This window comes from Hetaerina americana, unplaced genomic scaffold (assembly GCF_022747635.1).
Source record: "Hetaerina americana unplaced genomic scaffold, ioHetAmer1.1.p SCAF_6, whole genome shotgun sequence".
Lineage (NCBI taxonomy): Eukaryota > Metazoa > Arthropoda > Insecta > Odonata > Calopterygidae > Hetaerina > Hetaerina americana.
Window position 1 is genome coordinate 6,689,323 of NW_027287205.1, and position 20,209 is coordinate 6,709,531.

Below are 20,209 nucleotides of genomic sequence, written 5' to 3' on the forward strand. Positions count from 1 at the left end.
GGCAAAGAAATCTTTCAATGATGATTGGATGGGATCATTTTTAATCTGTTAAATTCAATTATTAAAAATGATTCAATAGTTAGAATATTTATTAAATATGACCTTGGGTACATCATGAGGAAAAATTCAGGTAAGGTATTGTCCGAGACCCATCAATTGGAGAAATCCCCTCCTTAAAAATTTGAAATTATATTTGATGCCAATTAATGGCATGTTCAGGTGGGGATGGATGAATCCATCATAGGAATGGATTTCCGATTTGGGTGGAGAGTGATTCAATGCGAGCAATCACATTTGTATATTCCTCATAAATGCAAGACCACTCCAAGACCAAGTTGTAGTGCACCAGGTTGTAGTGTACGGTTCAGGTAAAGCGGTGAGCAGAGCGCGTCGGATGAGCCGGGAGTCTTTCCATTGGTCTGAGTTGTGGTTACCCGCAGAAGGACGCTGTTGGGTTAGCAGCGCAAACCCTGGTTACCATACTTTCTGAAAATGATAAGCGAAGATTAAAATGGATTATTATGGATAATTCAAGACATCAATGTGGAAGCTTATTTTTGACGCAATCTCTTTGTGAATTGTCAAAAATGAAGGGAAACAACTGCAATTACTAAGAACCCCCTGTCATTCAAAAAAACCCGCTAGGACAAAAAAATTTTGGCCGGAGGCAAAACAAAGGGAAAAAAAGAGGGGCCAAAAAAAAATTAAAAAATGCTTGAGCACAAGATAACGAACTATGGCAGTGTTTTCTATAAAAAATGGATGCTTGGAAGACGGTGATAAGATTATTACAAGGGTAAAATAAAAGGGCACAGGAGGCATGAAAATAATATTAATTCAGAAGGGAGAAAGGATCGCACAGAAGAGGCACATCATTGGCATAAAACAGATAAAAAAACAAAAGCAGACATAAGCATAGACATGACAATTTAATTTTTGGAAGTAAATAGGGAAAATATTATTGAGTCGGTTGGATAGGAAAATCAAAAAAAAATGCCTGAAAGTAAGTCTTCAGTGCCAATTATGAAGGATACGGCAAGAAAGTTTCATATTAAACTAAGGAATTATTTAACGGCATAGGAATCGTCATATTGGCGGTAATCAGAAAAGTTGTTACGAGAATGTTACGAAAGCAAGGAAAGCTTAGCCATATTGAAATGGTGCTTACATAATTCATGTTGTCATTCTAAAACTTTTGAAACATGAAACTGAGAAATGCATTTTATTAAAAAAAGGAGGATATAATTATCCTTGGCAGGATATGAAGGAGAAAAAACTATTTCTAAAAATGTTCATATATATATCCATCAGCTAATTAATATTTATTTATTCGATAATTATTTATATTTCTGACATGAGTACAAACTTTTTTATCCCATGCAGAAGTAATTGTTTTTCCTGAAAATATATCAAATTGATGGGTACGTATTTATTTGATCTGCAATAGGCCTTTCGGTAAACGTACCAACGAAGTTAACCACCATTCGATTGAACAGCGAAGTGGAGTTGTTGGCTGCTCCTTGTACGCCCCCTTGCGGAACTGCGCCAGCGTGGATGATCAAAGCGACAGATACGATAAGAAACAGAAAGATAGAGCTCTTCATCTTGCTGGTTCGTCCTCAGGGAGTTTGCAGATATATTCCTAAAATGAGAGAAAAACAATTAATTCTTTCACAAAGATGGAATAAACTATGAAATGGGACGCAATGTTCCACTTCAATCTCAATGTGTTGTAGGTTTTGTTGTTCGAGCCTCTTTCCCCTTTCATTGAAAATGAAAGGGGAAAGAGGCTCGAAGTTGGCTACGGCTACATGTACATGTGCAAAGGGTAATGATGCTCATCTGCCACATTTGCCAGATTCTCCTGTGGATAACATCTTGTTGTAATATTTGTACAGAAATATGACTTAGAAAACTATTGCTCGAAGATGGGCGAAATGAATGATGCTCGAGATTAAATGTCACAGCACGAGAGGGCTCCGATAGTCCCAAGGTGTATTCAACTCAGAGGCTATTCTGTCGAACTTTCCTGATACATTTCTCAACCAAAATATATGGCGACCCTTCCTTCCAAGATATAGAAAGGAAATGCTGAATAAAATTCAAAATGCTTCATCCCTAAGTAATTCTTTACGTAAATATGGCATGACTATCATGTCATTCCCAGTGAACACAAACGAGGGTTTTCGATAATTATAACGAACTAGGGCACATGAAACTCACGTGCTATATTTAGGATTTTGACTGATAAATCGCAATGCACCACCACAGCGTGTCTTTGCTAACATTTGGTCTCTTTTCCATCACTGATGTCATTGATTGGAAAAAAAATTCATCTGGTCATCAACAAGTCACTGTTTTGCGGCTAATGGAAGGTTTATCGCATGTTTTGGAATCTTCTTGGTTTTTGCGTGTGACTGACAAATACAAATATTTTTAAAATCAGCCTTAGCACAGTTGGAGAATGGTAATGAATAACACCCTGAGATGGTGTCAAAATAATCTAAAGTGTATGGCGATATATCCGAGTAAAAGGCTTAAAAAATCTCGTACATAATTTAAGAATATTTAATTACGATGTCTAAGTACAAAAGATTACTCGTAGTAATAGAGTAATAATATATATATGCGTTAAAATAATAATTTATATGGGTTGAATAGTTTTCCAATTAAAAGGAATGTATCACTGATTAGAAAATAGCATATAAATTGCATTGAAAGCTTCTTAATTTATGTTAATTTTTTTGAATGCGTAAAATGCGGCTTTCTTATTTTATTAAAAATTTAAAATAAAATTTAAATAAATTAAAAAAAAAAGAATGATTTAACTTAGGCTGCAGTTTAGTAAATGTGTCCAAATCAAGGGAATTAATGAAATACCACTTTGGTATCATTTTATAATATTGGATGAAAATACCAGATTGCATCTTCTTACACTTATGAATTGATAACGATTCAGCAAAAATGTCGCTCAAACTAAGAAACGTAACACGTCTAAATTATTTGTATCAAAAATAATTTTTCTCTAGAAACCCCCATCTATCCTTAACTAGAGTAAAATCGAAGAATCCCATTCCCTTCCATTAATTCTTTGAACATTCCTGGAATCTCTCCAATTTTGCCGTTCTTAAGTTTCATCCACGGTTGATAATCAATCAAACTAACATCCATTTTCATCCTTTTGATGAATATTTTATTATTTCATTAAGCACCAATGTTTCTATTTGAGATAATAATGAATTCCTCAATAAATAGATATATTTTAAATGTATTGGTCAATTAATTTCATATTTCAAGTAAATGGAATTTATAAACTAAATTCAGCTTGGATTTTTCACTCAATGCGTGAATTTCGGACTGCGTTATAGTGTAAAAAAATTATGTAGCCATATGTGGTCCTAACGATAGGCTAGTTCATTGTTCAAAGATTTTTAATTTGAACGTTCTCATTTCATATCAACGCTCTTTGAAATATAATGACTTTTACTGGAGCATAATATCAATTGCAAATTTACGATCATGTTTTCATGACGTCTAACCTTAACTTGAGAAACAGTGGTCGTGGATTCTAATAATATGCTCAAAAATTATTAAATAAGGAACTTTTCCTTTCTCTCAATTTCCCTACATGTAGACATTTATGTTTCATAGTCCACAAAATTAGTTTTCTGTATATTTCCTTACACCTTTTTATGCAAAATAGGCCTTCGTACTTTTAATATTGATGACAAGTACCCCCACTCCGAGTTCAAATGCGTATGATATAGAAATAAATGTAATATCTCCAAAGATTTTACTTCGAAATAGTACTTACGTCCTAATTGACGTACGAAGGGTCGGTCTCGTGGCGATGTCAACTCTCTTGTTCCTTGGGCAAAAGGGGCTTATGTCTCTCGTTCGCTCGATGTGTATACTTATACACCTCCAAGTGAGCCAACTGTCTTGATATAAGTATAGTGTGATAACTAAATGGCTGTCTCCACACTGGTTATTCCGGGTTTAAAAAAAGTGGACTTTAGCTCAAATCAGACGAGTTTATTCTGAATTGATGCGAAGTTGGATAGAGCAATGCATTTGACGTGAAGTGACAAAAGAGTGAACGTTGGTAATTTAAAATAATGCAAAAACGTATTCTTCACATTAATACCTTTCACGTTAATAATTCAGTCGTAGCAAAAGTATGAAATAAATATAAACATTAGGATGATTTAAAAAACTAAGTAAAATCTGACGAATTATTAGTTCTAATTGAATATATTTATTTCAAATGTGGCTTATATTTTCTCAGATAATTCTAGGATGATTGCTAAATAATGAATGCCTTAATATGCCTTAATGCATGCCAATAATATCCCCATGCAATGCTCACACTGCTGCTAAACAGTAGTACTGTCTTGCATTATCCCTTTAATTGTTTTTTTTATTGATTTTTCTTGGAAAAATAACCAATTACATATGTCTATATGACAAATATTGCTTTAGAATATTTGCTGCCGGTGTTTAAAAGCTGATTATGAGGATAACAGTTTCAGGCTTAACTTAGTGGAATTCCTTCATGATAAGGGTAAATAAGAAAGTTTACACTTGCACAACAAATATTTAATATTAAATCTGTGAAATATTATGCTTGAAATATTAAACCTTTATTGTGGAAGTGTAAAGGTATTTTATCCTTGCTTGAATATAAGGAATTAATATTCATTACCTCAATATAACATGTTATTTTACCATTTATTATTATTAAAGTACCTATTAAAATAAAATACAAATAAATTTGTATTTTATATACTCAAGCAATGATATAATATCCTATGAAGCCCTAAATATTTTTTATAAAATTAATTGACTCCGTTTCTCATGGTTGTGTAGTTTCATCGCAAATAAAACTTGATTTCATATATTGCTTATATTTTCCCCTTGCCCTTTCCTTATATTTTCCCGTCCTTAACGCCTGATAGTAGTTCAGTAACTCAGAACGTGTCCTTTTCTTAGTCTACAGGTATATATTAAGCGAAGGCAATATTTGAAACTTTATGCATGCTTTGTTACGTTCTGGCAACTAGATTGGCATTGCCAGCCAGATCATTGTCAAGGCCAACGTATGAGCATGTTTTTGCATCGTAAATGACTAGAGGTTTATTGGTCGCTGCCGCACCTGGAAAAAGAAAGTACCCTTGCTTAGGTGAACCAAGGAGCATTGGTTAAAATGTATTACTGTACGTATTCGACATTTTAGAAATATAGTTGTCATATGATGACGTTGAAAACGAGGTCTGGCTACATCAGAAGTTGAATAGGTGGGAAAGTATGTTTCGAAACAAAGTCAAAGAAAAGCATGAGACAATGGATGCTTGGAGAAAGGAAGTGTTTGAGGATGGGGGTGACAAGGCAAAACATTGCAAAGGTTTCCCAACTTGAAGTGGACGTATCAAAGTTAGGAAGAAGGTGAGAGAAGAAATGATTACTCTGAAAAATGGAGAGCATTCTTGTGAATCCTGGGGAAGAAGTGAATTTTGTGCGTACATCGGTGTTCAATTTGGGGAGTGGTATGGAATGGAGATACCACACCAAATTGGTGGACTTGCTATGAACTGAAATGAGGAACTGGTTGTGGTAAACGGTGATATCCGATTCTAAACAAGTGATATTGTTCCTAGAGGTCATTCAAATAAATGACGCAAAATAAGAGGTATTGATTCGGAAACCTATTGGTTCCAAGGAATCGGGGCTCGCGGGTGTAATTTTAAGAAGGGTGGGAAGCGATGAGGACCCATAGAAACAGGTCTCATTTCCTGTGAAAAGAAAAATACTTCCAAAAATTCAATAACAGGTTTGCGGACGAGGCGGCCGTTCTTTTTACCAGTGGCAGAACCTTTTATCAACTGGAGTTCGTTCCTATTATCTCAGTCATTTTTCATGAGCACAAAACCGGTCTAATTAAGAAAGAAATATAAGCTGAGACGGTTGGTGCCGTATTTTATTCAGACCATAGCGAGTGGCAGTAAAAACGAGGTTATTTCTGTGATAAATATAATAATACGGTTTTGACAACGAAACACTCGGTAATTTGAGTAATACATCAATTAAATAAACCATTTTTACTAACCCAGAGCTACATTTAAACTATAAATTTACCATTACTCATTCACTTATCAACCAGAAAGAGGTTCATAAATTCTTATGTCAATATCCGATCAAATCTCAAACAATGCACCTTCTGACTTTACTTCCTTCCCATATTACGTAGTTTATATAACCCAAGCCGACTAATAATTTAAAATAATAATTCTTTGACAGTAATTTTGCTTCTTTTTATTTCTCTCAATGGATCTTCCTGCCTAATTTACTTCCTCCGATGGCGACACGTATTACCCTGAAGGTAGACCAAGTAGTCTTTTATTTTTCTCTGCTACTAACAGCAATAAGTTAGCCGACTAAGAGTAGTTATAATTATATATATATATATATATATATACAGGGTTCGTCCGGAAAATAAGTGTACTGATTTTTTCCCGCCGCTCCAGGCGCGCCCAGCACCGCTCTGACGGGCTGCGATTGGAGGGGGGTATGTTGGCAAGCGACGCTGAAAAAGGCAGTCGGCTCTGAGCTGTGGTGTAGTGAGGAGCTCTGTTAACGCGAACCTCCACGCTCGACCCACGTCACGGAACGCGATGCCGAAGTTTTTGGAGCAGCGTTATTCCATCAAATTTGCGGTAAAGCTTGGGAAATCGTCTACCGAAACTGTCGGTATGATTAACCAGGCTTACGGGGAGTCAGCCATGTCCAGAAACATGATCTTTCGGTGGCACAAGATGTTCGTGGAGGGCAGAGAAGAGGTCGACGACGAACCACGGCCTGGACGCCCATCAACGTCACTCACCGACGAAAATGTGCGAAAAGTTCGCGATGTACTGAACTCTGATCGTCGTCTTAGTGTTCGTATGATAGCAGAGCAGTGTAATGTGCCAAAAACAATAGTGCACGAGATTATTAGGCACCAATTACAGATGCGAAAAATTTGTGCAAAGTTGGTGTCGAAAGTGCTCAGTGATGATCAAAGACTCAATCGTTTGGAAATCGCGACACAACTTGCGTATCACTGCAAAAATGATCCACATTTTTTAGAGAACGTTGTTTCGGGTGACGAGACGTGGATCTTTGAGTAAGACCCGGAGTCGAAGAGACAAAGTGCGGAGTGGCACACCCCATCATCACCCCGTCAAAAGAAAGCTCGCATGAGCAAATCTCGGATCAAGGCGATGCTCATTGTCTTTTTTGACAAGAGGGGAGTCGTCCACTACGAATTTGTGCCTGAACAACAAACTGTAAATGCTGCATTTTACGTCCAAGTGCTCGACAGGCTTCGAAAACGAGTCGCCCGCGTCCGGCCAGCGATCAAAAACATCTGGCGGCTGCATCACGACAATGCGCCGTCTCACACCGCGCTTGTCGTGTCGGACTTCTTGGCCAAGCACGGCGTGGCAACGCTGCCGCACCCACCCTACAGCCCGGACTTGGCACCACCGGACTTCTTTCTGTTCCCGAAGATATAGAGGAGTTTGAAAGGAACGCGATACGGGACTTTGGACGCCGTCAAAGAGGCCGTGACGACGTGTCTTCGAGAGGTTCCCGATGATGCCTTCGCGGGAGCGTTCCAGGAATGGGAACGCCGCTGGAACAAGTGTATCGACTCACAAGGGTCCTATTTTGAGGAATATTAGCTTAAGATATGTAAAAGTGTAATAAATTTTTTTTCCTGAGCTCAGTACACTTATTTTCCGGACGAACCCTGTGTATATATATGTATATATATATATATATATATATATATATATATATATATATATATATATATATATATATATATATGTGTGTGTGTGTGTGTGTGTGTGTGTTTGTGTGTGTGTGTTTGTGTGTGTACATACATAGACAAGATTTTTTCCTTTACGTCCTTATATTGTAATATTGAATTAAGGTAATTGGTGGGAGAGAGTTAAAAATAAGTTGAGAGACGAATGGAATTCGGGTGTTTAAAATAGAACATGCTTTCCATCTCGGTTTATTGCAGGGCATTGGAGTGGCTTTGGGACGGTGTGGGGATTTAAGAAGTGGATTGGTTGATTTCAGGAGATCTTATAATTTGGCGGGGCGTTTGAAAGTAACGGAAAGTACCTTTGATGGTGTATGTGTTTGCATGAGTGTTGGATGGAGGGATTTTTTGCTTGAGTGTGTACGCCGCTGTGGGTGTAATTTTTTATGTTGTTGATCTTTAATGTGACATTTTTCCTATTTACGGGTGGGGATTAAACACCCCCCTCCACGCGCCCTTGCGGCTGCTTGTGGGGTAATATGTAGATGTAGATGAACGCAGGGACATTTGTGAGAAAGGTTGGTGGTAGAATTAACGTATTTGAGGATAGGGAAGAGGTCTTTTAGAAATAATCTCAGACATTTAATGGCAAGGAATAATGTCGTGCAAATTGAAAGAGGGTGGGTTTCTGCAGTGGGCAGTGCAGAGGAAGGTTTTGAAGTATAACCACGATTTCGGATCCATTTCACATGTTCCTCCAGCAATGTAGTTTACCTTCTTAATTGTAGCTGTGCCTTGTCGTTTATATTGGGCAGTATAGTGTAAAAATGGTATGGCACTAATGTAAGTAAGAATTAGACTATAAAATCTTCAAATAATAAAGATGCAAAAAAGGATTTGAACACCCTATTTTGAAAGAATATTTAAGAATCTCACGTAGCAGTCATTGCAGACATTTAGGCAGTTACTTAACTACGGCTTGATTGATTTGTGGGAATTTGATAACGTTGAAAGTAACGGAAGGACATCTGGAAAAAAAGGTTAGTGGTAGAGGTTTGGTTTTTGAGGATAGCTGTGTGTTGACCAGTTATTTCGAAGAAACAGGTGATCATTTACTTCGATGTACGTACTTGGTGCACGAATCACCTTTGTCGGATTTGGCTCGCCTTGGGAGATCCATATGGTGTATTTTTGATTTGTTTCGGGCTCCTACGCATGCATATATGATTCGCGTATGATGCCATGCAAAACTTTTAATTCACCGCGATTGTATTTCTTGAGCACTTCTTCGCACTGATTGACACAAGCCATTTTTCAGCTTTTGTCAAATTATGCGGGATCCAGCGCAAAGCATTTTTGGCGACTACATTTTCATGCAATATCATTTTGATTATTGTAATTATTATCCCCAAGAATGCTTCAACCTCACGATACGTTTGAAATACGAAATTATATGAATACTATATACTAAAATATTTTTATGCCTTTTCCAACAAAACCCAGCATGCCACCCGAAATAAATGACGATTTTTTCTATTCGTCAACATTCAACAACCCCCAAATTTATCTAGTATTCCTTGAATTTTATGCATTAACTATTCTACCAACCAACATCAATGTTAATACTTTTTAAACCATTGACTCAAAAGAACCAAAAACTCTTATTTTCCTAATCTTTTAGCGGCTGCTTAAAATTACTTGGTCACACTTTGAATGGCACTGTTAAGCACACGTTGGCTCTGTATTAAAGAATCTAAGAATAAAACAGCCTATTATAACTTATTACTGTCTCTAGATATTCTCTTTCAGATTTTCTTTTGTAAAAATATGGTAAATATTAAAGAAAGATATAATTATCTGTATGTTATAAAAGAAAATGCCCGATTTCGTGCCGTTGCGAAGTAATAGTAAACGCTGGGACCAAAAGAATCAACTTACAATTCACCTAGTGTATCTCGCATTGCTTTCCTTGTATTCTTGTGAATAAATCATGAAATGATTTGCCTATTTCTATCCATCATTGGCAATGACGACGTTTTATTTACAACTGCAGAGTACTATGCGTAATCAGACATGTTTTAATTATTTTCAAATATATTTTGATTCTTTTATTTATGTACACACAAATTTTTTAACGAATGTCATAGTCATGAAGGGCATTTTTAATTTGAATGGTAATAGTTAAAAGTAAATTGAATCTTATATACTTCTAAGCCCTTCTCAACAAAACGGAGACTGTCAACCGACTAAAAAATTTACGTATTTTTCACTTTGCATTATACAATCTAATATTTCGCTCCAGTCGTTTCCCCACCAATAACTTACCAGCCCTCCCCTCTTCTTTTGCGTTTCAATATTCCCGCATTACTCGTCAAAATGCCATTCGTGCTGAATTACATGCAATCAGGTTTCTCGTCTCTTTTGTTTCTTTGCTAACAGTACACTTTTTTCACTCCTACCTTAGAATTTGGTCTTTTCATACATTTCTCTGCAATTTGCTTTTGATTACAGGAGTTCATGAATTAGTAGACAAAAAGTGTGCCATCCGAGTAAAGAAACACGACTGAGGAATATGTTGTATTTAATTAAGGTTAGCGTCGAGACACCTACAACTTTCACATCATCTAAGGCTATTGAAGGTGAACTCTAAGTGAAAACATATTTCCCAACCTTTACAAGGTCAGTTCAGAAAGTAGTAGGTCTGAGTGGTTCTAAATATGTATTCCAAAAATGATTATCGGATAAAAATATACTTACTCAATGCATATCACTGATTAAATATTGATGTAAACGATGAAATTGTTTCTGCTTACGTAATAATATGCACAATTGTATGCAACATCTCAGATATCACAAGCTGGGTGCAAGGTTGCCTATTAAAATACAAGAATGAAAAAGTTTTCACTTAAAAAGATATATTTCTTTAGAAAGAAGTCTGCTTCGATGCCACTGACGTTTTTTTATGATTGTAACTCATTATTACACAAGTTACCTTTCACAGCAGTTTTTAAAATTTCACCTTGCCCAATATTTCTTTACTCCTGCTCCTCCGAAGAAGTTCTTCAATTATTTCTCTTTGGTGCAGCATCGGAAAAGGTCAGTTGGTCGTTTTGTACTCTTTAGAAAGAAGTTATTATACTCGAATTATCTGTGCGTAATGTATTCAATGTTATTAGGCTGCATAGCATATGTTTATGACACACCTTCAATGCGGACTGAGCAATTTATCATTTTTTAGGCTATTGAATGATTTTATATAAACCTTCAACCCGAGATACTTGTGCTGAATTGATATTCAAATCCGCATTATTTCTATTCCTGTCATCTTACATCTTATTGCGTTGCAAACTGAATATGACAAATACTTTATTCTGCTTTCATATTTCCAGGTTTATTGTATTTTTCCCAATAATCCCAATTTCTCCCTTAAAACCTTGAAAACGTCGTACTTAAGAGATCTTGCATCATTCTGTGATTAGTTCATTGGATCACTGGTAAATTTAATGAAGCAAAAATCATCATGACTTAAATCTTTTATTGAACATAACTTCCGGTAACATGTAAGTAATAATTAGATTAGGAATATTGATTATTTTCACTGACACAAATTTTTCTTCTTCAAATCAATAAAATTATCATCAAGCAGATGCCTAAAGATTTAAGATGAGCCCAAAACCAAGGGTAGAGTAAGTAAAAGAAGCGGTCCTTCTTGAAGGATGATGCGATTCATTTCTTCAATCATGCTTTCCTCAATAATGACAGAACATATGAAGTCCACGATTCGAGTGTTGTGAGTAGCAGAGAAGTGGACATTATTCGGCATCCCTGGCATCGCTTTGAGTTATGCTTGAGGGCAGAAGGGGGCAGTTTCGAAAAAGACGCATAGCAAATCTGTAAATTTACCTAAAAAGTAAGAAAGTAAAAATTTTATTTAGCGAAACGCCGTTTCCACATAAACGAACTCCCTCCGTTAAGAAAGGGAATGGGTTCCAAAGGAACTGCGGGAGATGCCGCAACAGTAACTTTTAACGGAGTCATCCGCTAATGTGCATTTCAATGCAACAATTTCAGAGTGTAAATATCATTCGCCTTGACGGGGATCCGGGTTCGAATCCCCGTCAAGGCGAATAATTTGTATACTCTGGAATTGTTACATTGAAGGGAATGGGTTTGCGAATCATATCTCTAAGGAATATCTCACATGCATGCAAATGTGGCAGAAGGAGTTATTTAAAATAACTGTCAACTTAACTCTAAAGAGTTTAAATATATTGTCCATTAATAATGATTATAAAACTCAGAGTATGCGAAAAAGAGAAACTTAATAAAGAAGAGAGAAAAAAAGCATTAGCAATTGGTAAAAAAGGAGTGCGCAAATTTGACTTTGGAAATTATACCCCAGTACTGGAAATTATTCAAAAAAATGTTGAGTGATGACTTGTTAAAAGTTGAACATTAGGAGCCAAAACCGTAACTATGAACCCAGTACAAAGAAAAAAATAAGGAAAGAATGAGAAAAGGAAAGATATACATAAGGAAAGATAACCTTATTTATTTTATTTGAAAAATGTTATTAATAAAATAGAGTCATGGAGTGATATAATACAAAAACGGATTTCAAAAGATATTGAGTACACTACTGCGGAAAAAGATTTGTTAGTATGAAGTGTTAAAAAGAAAGATTTGAAAGAGTGCCTCGGAGTGAAAACTGAAAAACACTCTCTGAAATCAAAAATCAATGCTAATTATAAATGATACGATAAGAATATTACTATTTATATCAGAAATAATTAGAAACAATCTGCATATATTCCATTAGGCAAATAAATTAAACTAGAAGGTAAAATGGCTGGATTTCATTACGTAAATGGACAAAACTTAGACCACTTAACAGAGGCTTAGATGGCTATAGCTGAATGAGCCAAAATAAATATGATAAATTAATTGTTCAACAAATTCACACATGAAAGTAGTTCTTTTAGATATTTTGAGTCTATACATGGAGATGTGGAAAGATAATGGGAATTAAACGAGTGATAGTTTTAGCGTAGATAGATTGTAGGGGATGAGAAACAACGAGGGGTTGCCACAATATTTAATAAAAAGGCAGGAAGAAGCATAGTCAACATATATTAAGCAACAGATAGAATAATAGAAGAAGTGATCAAAGAAGAATGGACTTAGTAGGCCATAATTATGGTATAAATGCCGCAAAGCAATCAAAAGGAAAAATAAGTCGTCATGGCATACCATTTGTTAAATCACAAAATCGCGTGCTTTCCTGAATGAAAACAATTAAAAGTGTTTAAGGATTGGATTATAATAGTGGGCGACGGAAGGGAATAATTGTTTATGTTCGAGGAAAGACCGTGGGTAGGAAGGAATTGAATTCTACAAGAGACAGAGGTTAGTCATCGCTGACACTTGGTTTGGACACCATAAAGAGCGTAGCTATGCATTGATATGAAGGGTGACGTAGAAAAGCATCAGTTATTATATGCATTATTGTTATGCAAAGGTACTGTTTTCAATTCGCAGAGCAGCCCGAGAGTGACAGCGGACTCTTTACGCAATTTAGTTATTATGAAATGTAGCGTCTGCTTAAAAAATTTAAAGCAGTGGTTGCGGTTTGAAAATGAGATCCACAAGCGTTAACTGGATTGACATGGAATACATATCAGTTGGCTGTTAGGAAAGGCATGAGTGAGGGAAAACAGAAGAGTTCTATCAAGGAAAACTAGAAATATATAAAAAAGGGATATCAAAAGCCCCAAAAGAAGCTGAAGGGACCGCCAATGGTAAAAGGTAAAGAAATATTGCTTAGATCTGGGCATAATCGACTATGAAATCGATATAGAATTAAAGAAGTAAAACTAAGGCCTAAGTAGAGAAAAGGCCAAATGATTATTTAGGTGAACACTGACTTGGGTTTAGGTAAGGGAGAAAAACAGGATTGCAGAAATGAGATCTTTGATCAAGAGAAATATAGAATACAATAAGGACATATTTGTCTGTGCTGCAGGATTTGAAAAGGCGTTTGATAGAGTGTATTGGGAAACTCCAATGTGTTTTAGGCAGAAAATAGGAATAGATTGGAGGGACGAGAGGCTAATTTACTACCTATACATGTCTAAGACCGCTCTGGTGCGAGTGGGGAACGGAGAGTCCGGATGGGCAATGTTATGAAGAGACATAAGACAGGGTTGTCCATTATAACCAGTGCTGTTCAAAGTATATATGACGGAAATGATTAAAGAGGCATGGACAGAACAAGAGGTAGGAATGAAAGTCGGTGGAGAATTGGTTAAATCAGTTAGCCTAGCATATCAGATAACCAGACTCTAGTTTGGGGGACAGCAGAGGGGTTGAAAACATTGCTAATTGATGAGGAGATTCAAAGCGATAGACATGGAATGAGCATTAGCTGAACAGTTATGCGATTAATCATTAAGAGAAAGGACACGGTTAACATCACAACTGGAGGGGATATAAAGAAGCAAGATGTACCGTTTACATAGCTCGGCCGTGTTTTGGACCGAAATGGACAAAGTATAGTGGACGTCAGGAGATGATCATTGGGGAAAGAGATTTTAAACAGAAGAAGGCATCTGATGACAAGGATTTTGAGCAATGATGTATATATAGGCTCCTTAAAATTTTGCAGCTTAGCTATGAACGGTACAGAAAAGATTCGTGGCTCTTAGGAAGTTGGTCTGCAGAAAGATGGGTAAGGGTAACTGAAGAGAAAGAAACACAAATCAGGAAGCACTTGATATGGTGGACGAGGAAAATGGATTGGTGTGGAAGATAATAAGAAGACAGGAAAATTGGATGAATGATTTATTGATCGGCAGCGGAATTGTGAATGACTGTAAAGGTGGAGAGAATGTTTTGCCCATCCAAAACCTAACTTAATCGGTGGATTACCGAAGCATACGTAAGTAAATCATAAACACAGTAGTCAACCCTATGCTCGGCTTGTTAGGTGATGGTAGAGTTCACCCACTTCTAAAACCGACGGGGTGTGAAATACAATATCAGGGAAGGACAATTCCTTTCCCTGTGCTCCCTTTTTTATGGTTTCGAAGGAAGATTTCGTTGGCAACAAATCACATTGTTTAGATGGATATACACACACACACACATATATATATATATATATATATATATATATATATATATATATATATATATATATATAATACTATATTATATATATTTATTATACTACACTATTCCATATATTTTATATATATATATATATATATATATATATATATATATATATATATATATATATATATATATATATATATATATATATATATATATAGGTATATCTATATAAAACCTATTCAAAACATTTTACAAATTTATGGGCGAGAAAATATTTTACATTATGTATTAAATACACTTTTAAATAAAATTATCATAATGACATATGTAAAACATATAAAATGTATATGAAATATGTAAAATGAATAAAAGGTTACAATATTTACCTTGTAAATAAGCTAATAAATCATCTAAAGACGTCATATTAACGGCTTCTCGGGTAACTCTCGGGTTATATGCTTCTCTTTGCGGCAATTGTTTAGCATAGGTCATCAGAACGACGCACACAAAGACAGATAGAAATATATACGCCTTCATCCTTTCGTCTGAGAGTCTATTCTTTCGGGTTGATTCAACAACTATACGAGGAATAAATGCAAGCAGCATTTTAGTTCATTGAAATAAGGATTACAATAAATAAGATGCATAAAATTGATTAAATATCACTTAATATCATTCTAAAGAAGGTGTCTCAATAGTGAGGGGTGGTGGCAGTGTATTTGTCAGCGGCTAACTTGCCACAGCTTGCCAATTCTTCAGTGGATAGTGGAGTGCATTTAGAGTTGCAAAATGGATGATTTTCAAGGAATGCACCAATATATATTTTACACCTTGACTTAAAACCGTACAGAGAATGAAAACAAAGAAAAATTCATTCATATATATACACACACACACACACATACATGCATACACACACACACAGATATATATATATATATATATATATATATATATATATATATATATATATATATATATCCTAGCATATATATATATATATCCTAGCATATATATATATATATATATATATATATGCTAGGATAAGAAAATATACACATATATTATATAATAAAACTAAAAAACGAAATGAAACTCACTAGGTTGTAGGGGTCAACGCCACCTTTCCCAAGGAAGAGAAAGGCAGAATTCAGGAGAGAGGAATTCAATCCTTCTCTTGCCTCACAACCGCATAACCTTTGTGTTATTAACATTGATTCTCATCCAATAACTGTCGCACTGGATTTCCAATTCACTAAGCAATGCTTGCAACCCCTAGGCTGACTGACAAACTAAAGCTTGGTCATCAGCAAACCTAACTGATTTTACTAATTCCCCGCCCACTTTCATTCCTACCTCCGGTTCTTCCCATGCCTCTTTAATCATTTCCTCTACCTATGGGTTGAACAGCAACGGTGATAATGAGGAACCCTGCCTTACACCTCTTCCTAACACTGCCCAACTTGACTCCCCGTTCCCCACCTGCACCTGAGCCGTCTGAGACATGCAAAGATTGCAGATTAGCTTCTTTCCCTCCAATCTATTCCTATTTTCTGCAGCATACTCTGTTTCCCAATTCACTCCATCAAACGCTTTTTCGATATCTACAAAAAAAGGAAATACCTCCTGGTTTTGTTCTATATTTCTCTTGATTAATAATCTCATTACTGCAATGGCATCACGCGTACCTCTCCCCTTCCTAAACCCAAACTGATCATCCCCTAAGCAAACATTTGCTCTACTCTCTATTCTTTTGTTTACGATCCTGAAAACAACTTTAGCTGCATAGGAAATCAAACTTATTGTCTTGTAGTCCTCACATGATGTAGCCTTTACCTTTTTCGGAATAGGAACTAAAACTGATCTCACAAAGCCTTCCGGCCAGATTCCTTCCTCATAGATACTACGGGTCAGCCCATATAGCCTCTTTCTCCCACATTTACCTAAACATTTCAATAGTTCCGCGGGAATGTTATCAACCCCCTCGGCCTTATTTAGTTTCATCTCCCTTGATGCCCTTTTTATCTCACCGTCTAGTATGCCTGGACCCAAGCTATCTTCCTCTACGTCTTGTTCCTTTTTTATGTCTAACTTTGTTGGTCTAAGATCTGTAATGTACATTTCTTCTATTTACTCCTTCCATCTCTCTTGAATCTTTCCTGTGTCAACTATTACCTTACCCGACTTATCTCTAACTGTCAGCATAGATCTCCCTTTCTTACTTCCCGAGAAATATTTAACTTTGCTTTACAGCGCGCCGATTTCACCCTTCCTCTGTAGACTCCTTTTCAAACCATTTAATGCTTCTACATTCCATTTTCTAACCCGCCGCTCCTGCCTTATTTTTTTCAAGCGGACGCTACATTTCATAACAACTAACTTGTGGTCAGAGTCCGCATCCGTTCCCTGGAAGCATTGGGAATTTATCACACTGTTCCTAAACCTGTGTCTAACCAGGATATAATCTAGCTGATATCTTCCCGAGTCACCTGGCATTTTCCATGTATACCTGCGTCTTTTGTGGTGTCTGAACCAAGTGTTGGTGATAACTAACCCCTGTCTCCTGCAGAACTCAACTGCCTTCTCCCCGCGGTCATTCCTCGTGCCTAAACCGTAGTCCCCCACCTCATCACCATCTCTTCCTTCGCCTACCGTCGCATTCCAATCCCCCATCACTATCAAATGTTTCCCTACAGGAACACATGCAATCATGTCCTCTAACTGATCGTATATCCTATTGACCTCTTCTTCCTTATGGTTGCTCGGTGGCATGTATACCTGGATAATAACTAAGTTCGTCGGTTCTGCTTTTATCTCCACTAGTAGTATTCTATCCGTTACCTGCTCTATGTTGACTACGCTTCTTCCTACCTCTTCATTTAATACTATGGCAACCCCTCGTTGGCTCTCGTCCCCACCGCTGTATATTATTCTATACTTATCACTCCAGTAATCCCCGCTATCCTTTCATCTCACCTCGCATAGACCTAAAATATCGTTATTTTCCTTTTTCATCTCTCGCTTAACATTCTCCAATTTCCCTGTCGTCATCATTGTCCTAACATTCCACGCTCCCATTCTAACTTTTTTTTTCTACTTCTCCATGTCCTGCTGCTGCTGGTTTTTCCTTGCAAGGGTTTCGTGGGATGACGACCGCGGAAGCCTTGCCTCCCCCCTGCCGGGCACGACGCAAGGCCGTTGGGTCGAGCCCCGTGGTTGCCAGGATTCATAATCATGTTAATATTGGGAATGATATTCGACGTTGTTTCCCGTTGCCTTCCTCAAAAGTGTTTTTAACGTGACACCATCACTTACTGGCCGCCCCACTGGGATCAGACGCCATTGCAGCCGCCTCACTGAGGAACAGACGCTGCTTGGATTACCCTTCTTCTGGCTCCTAACCTTCGACCTATCTGGCATGGGTGGCCCTATCAGGAGCAATTATTATTATTTCAGCACAGTTCTAGGTGTCATCGGAATGCACAAGCCCTTCCACCACATCAAGGTTGTCGTCCGGGGAGGGATTTATATATATATACAGGTGTGTATATATATATATATATATATATATATATATATACTATATACTAGTATATATAATATTATATATATATATGCATACACAATCATATATGCATATATAATCATCCCTAATATCGGTTTGTTATGTGATTATGCGTAGGGTTCACCCAGTACTAGGCTTGGTAATGTGGAATTCACAAATAGGGTTGGAGAGCCAATTAGTATTATCATTTTCCTTTTTAGCCAGCCAACCCATTTCAGTCATCTAGAAAATAATATATGCAGCAAAGATAATTTTAACGACTTAAACCCCTAAATTGATCTACAGTGATGTATCTCTTCGAGATTAGTCTTGTTCTGGAAATTCTCCATTTTTTAGGATTTAATGCTTATCAAAATATGCGAGAGTAGTTTTGGGGATCCCTTGCTAATATTGCTTGTAAAATATTTCATTTACTAATCTAAAGGTCAAATAAGGTAGTATAACTTATTTTTACTAAAATTGCACCATTACTTAAGCAGTAAAGATTCGCAAAAACGTCCAAAGGAAAACATTTCAAGACTAAAATAATTGATTTTTTGACCATTTTTTAGTATCCGAACTTACTTGTAAGATTCATGGTATTTTTTGTGTCAAAAATATAGGATAATTGAAATCACTAATTACAATGAACTCTTCGTAGAATTTGTCCCCACAATATGAAGTATATAGGAACACGAACAAATGAAATGTTTCCTTGAACCGTATTTCTCCGTGAAACAAAAAGCGGCTTCATTTTTTTCTGCTTCCTCATCAATAGGTCTTCATTTAGGCTTGATCGTTTTTTTAATAGACCCCTGTCAAGTTATTCTGTGGAAAAGCAAAATGCAGGGAACGATTGAACAGTGGTTCGCCGTGAACTTCTATTTTGGTCTGGGAAAATTGGCTACAAAAGCTTAGGAAATGATTTGCTACATGTTCCAGAATAAAAGCAGATCATACTCAGACTTTTATTAGCCACTCAAACACTTGAGAAATCGCCAAGGGAGCGTCAGAGACTATAGACCGTCGATCATGTGTGCGCGTGATCGCTAATGGCATTGACATTGATAAAATGACAGTGTACACTGTTCATAATGTAAAGTTAGAAACTCAAATAAGTCTGTGATAAACAAATTCCTTATATCTCGAAGAATGACTAATATGAGAGTCCATTGTCTACTTAAATTACATTCTGCAACGCATTTAAGAAGATTTGCAGCCTAGGCTATGACTTTTCACCGGCAGACGATTTCTAATTTATTTATTTATTTATTTTCTTTTTTTCGTTGCAATTAGGCGATTTTCCCGGTGGCAACGGTCAAGTTTGGTCAAAGATACGAAGATACAACGAAAATTACATTCATACACGCACTATAAAAACAGATAAGAGACAAAATATTCATACATACAATGACACTTCCACATCACATACAAAATGCCGTCCACATCACAAAAAAACAATATTTTAATAGCTAAAATGAAGTTAATTACCCAGTGGCTGCTTTACATTTATACTTAAAACTTCTAAAATTGGATGTAAAGGGCTCAAACAAACCTCCAAGTGCCAAGAGAGAAATCCTCCCTCAAATGACACAACCCTAATTCCCCTCAAATAAGCTTTCACACTCACGCGAATGAACATTTCTGCGTTCCAGGGAGCCTTCGAGTCATGGACACCCTAAAGAAATGTACTTTGAAGTATTTTTAAACGATTTAGGAATATCTGGAATACATCTACT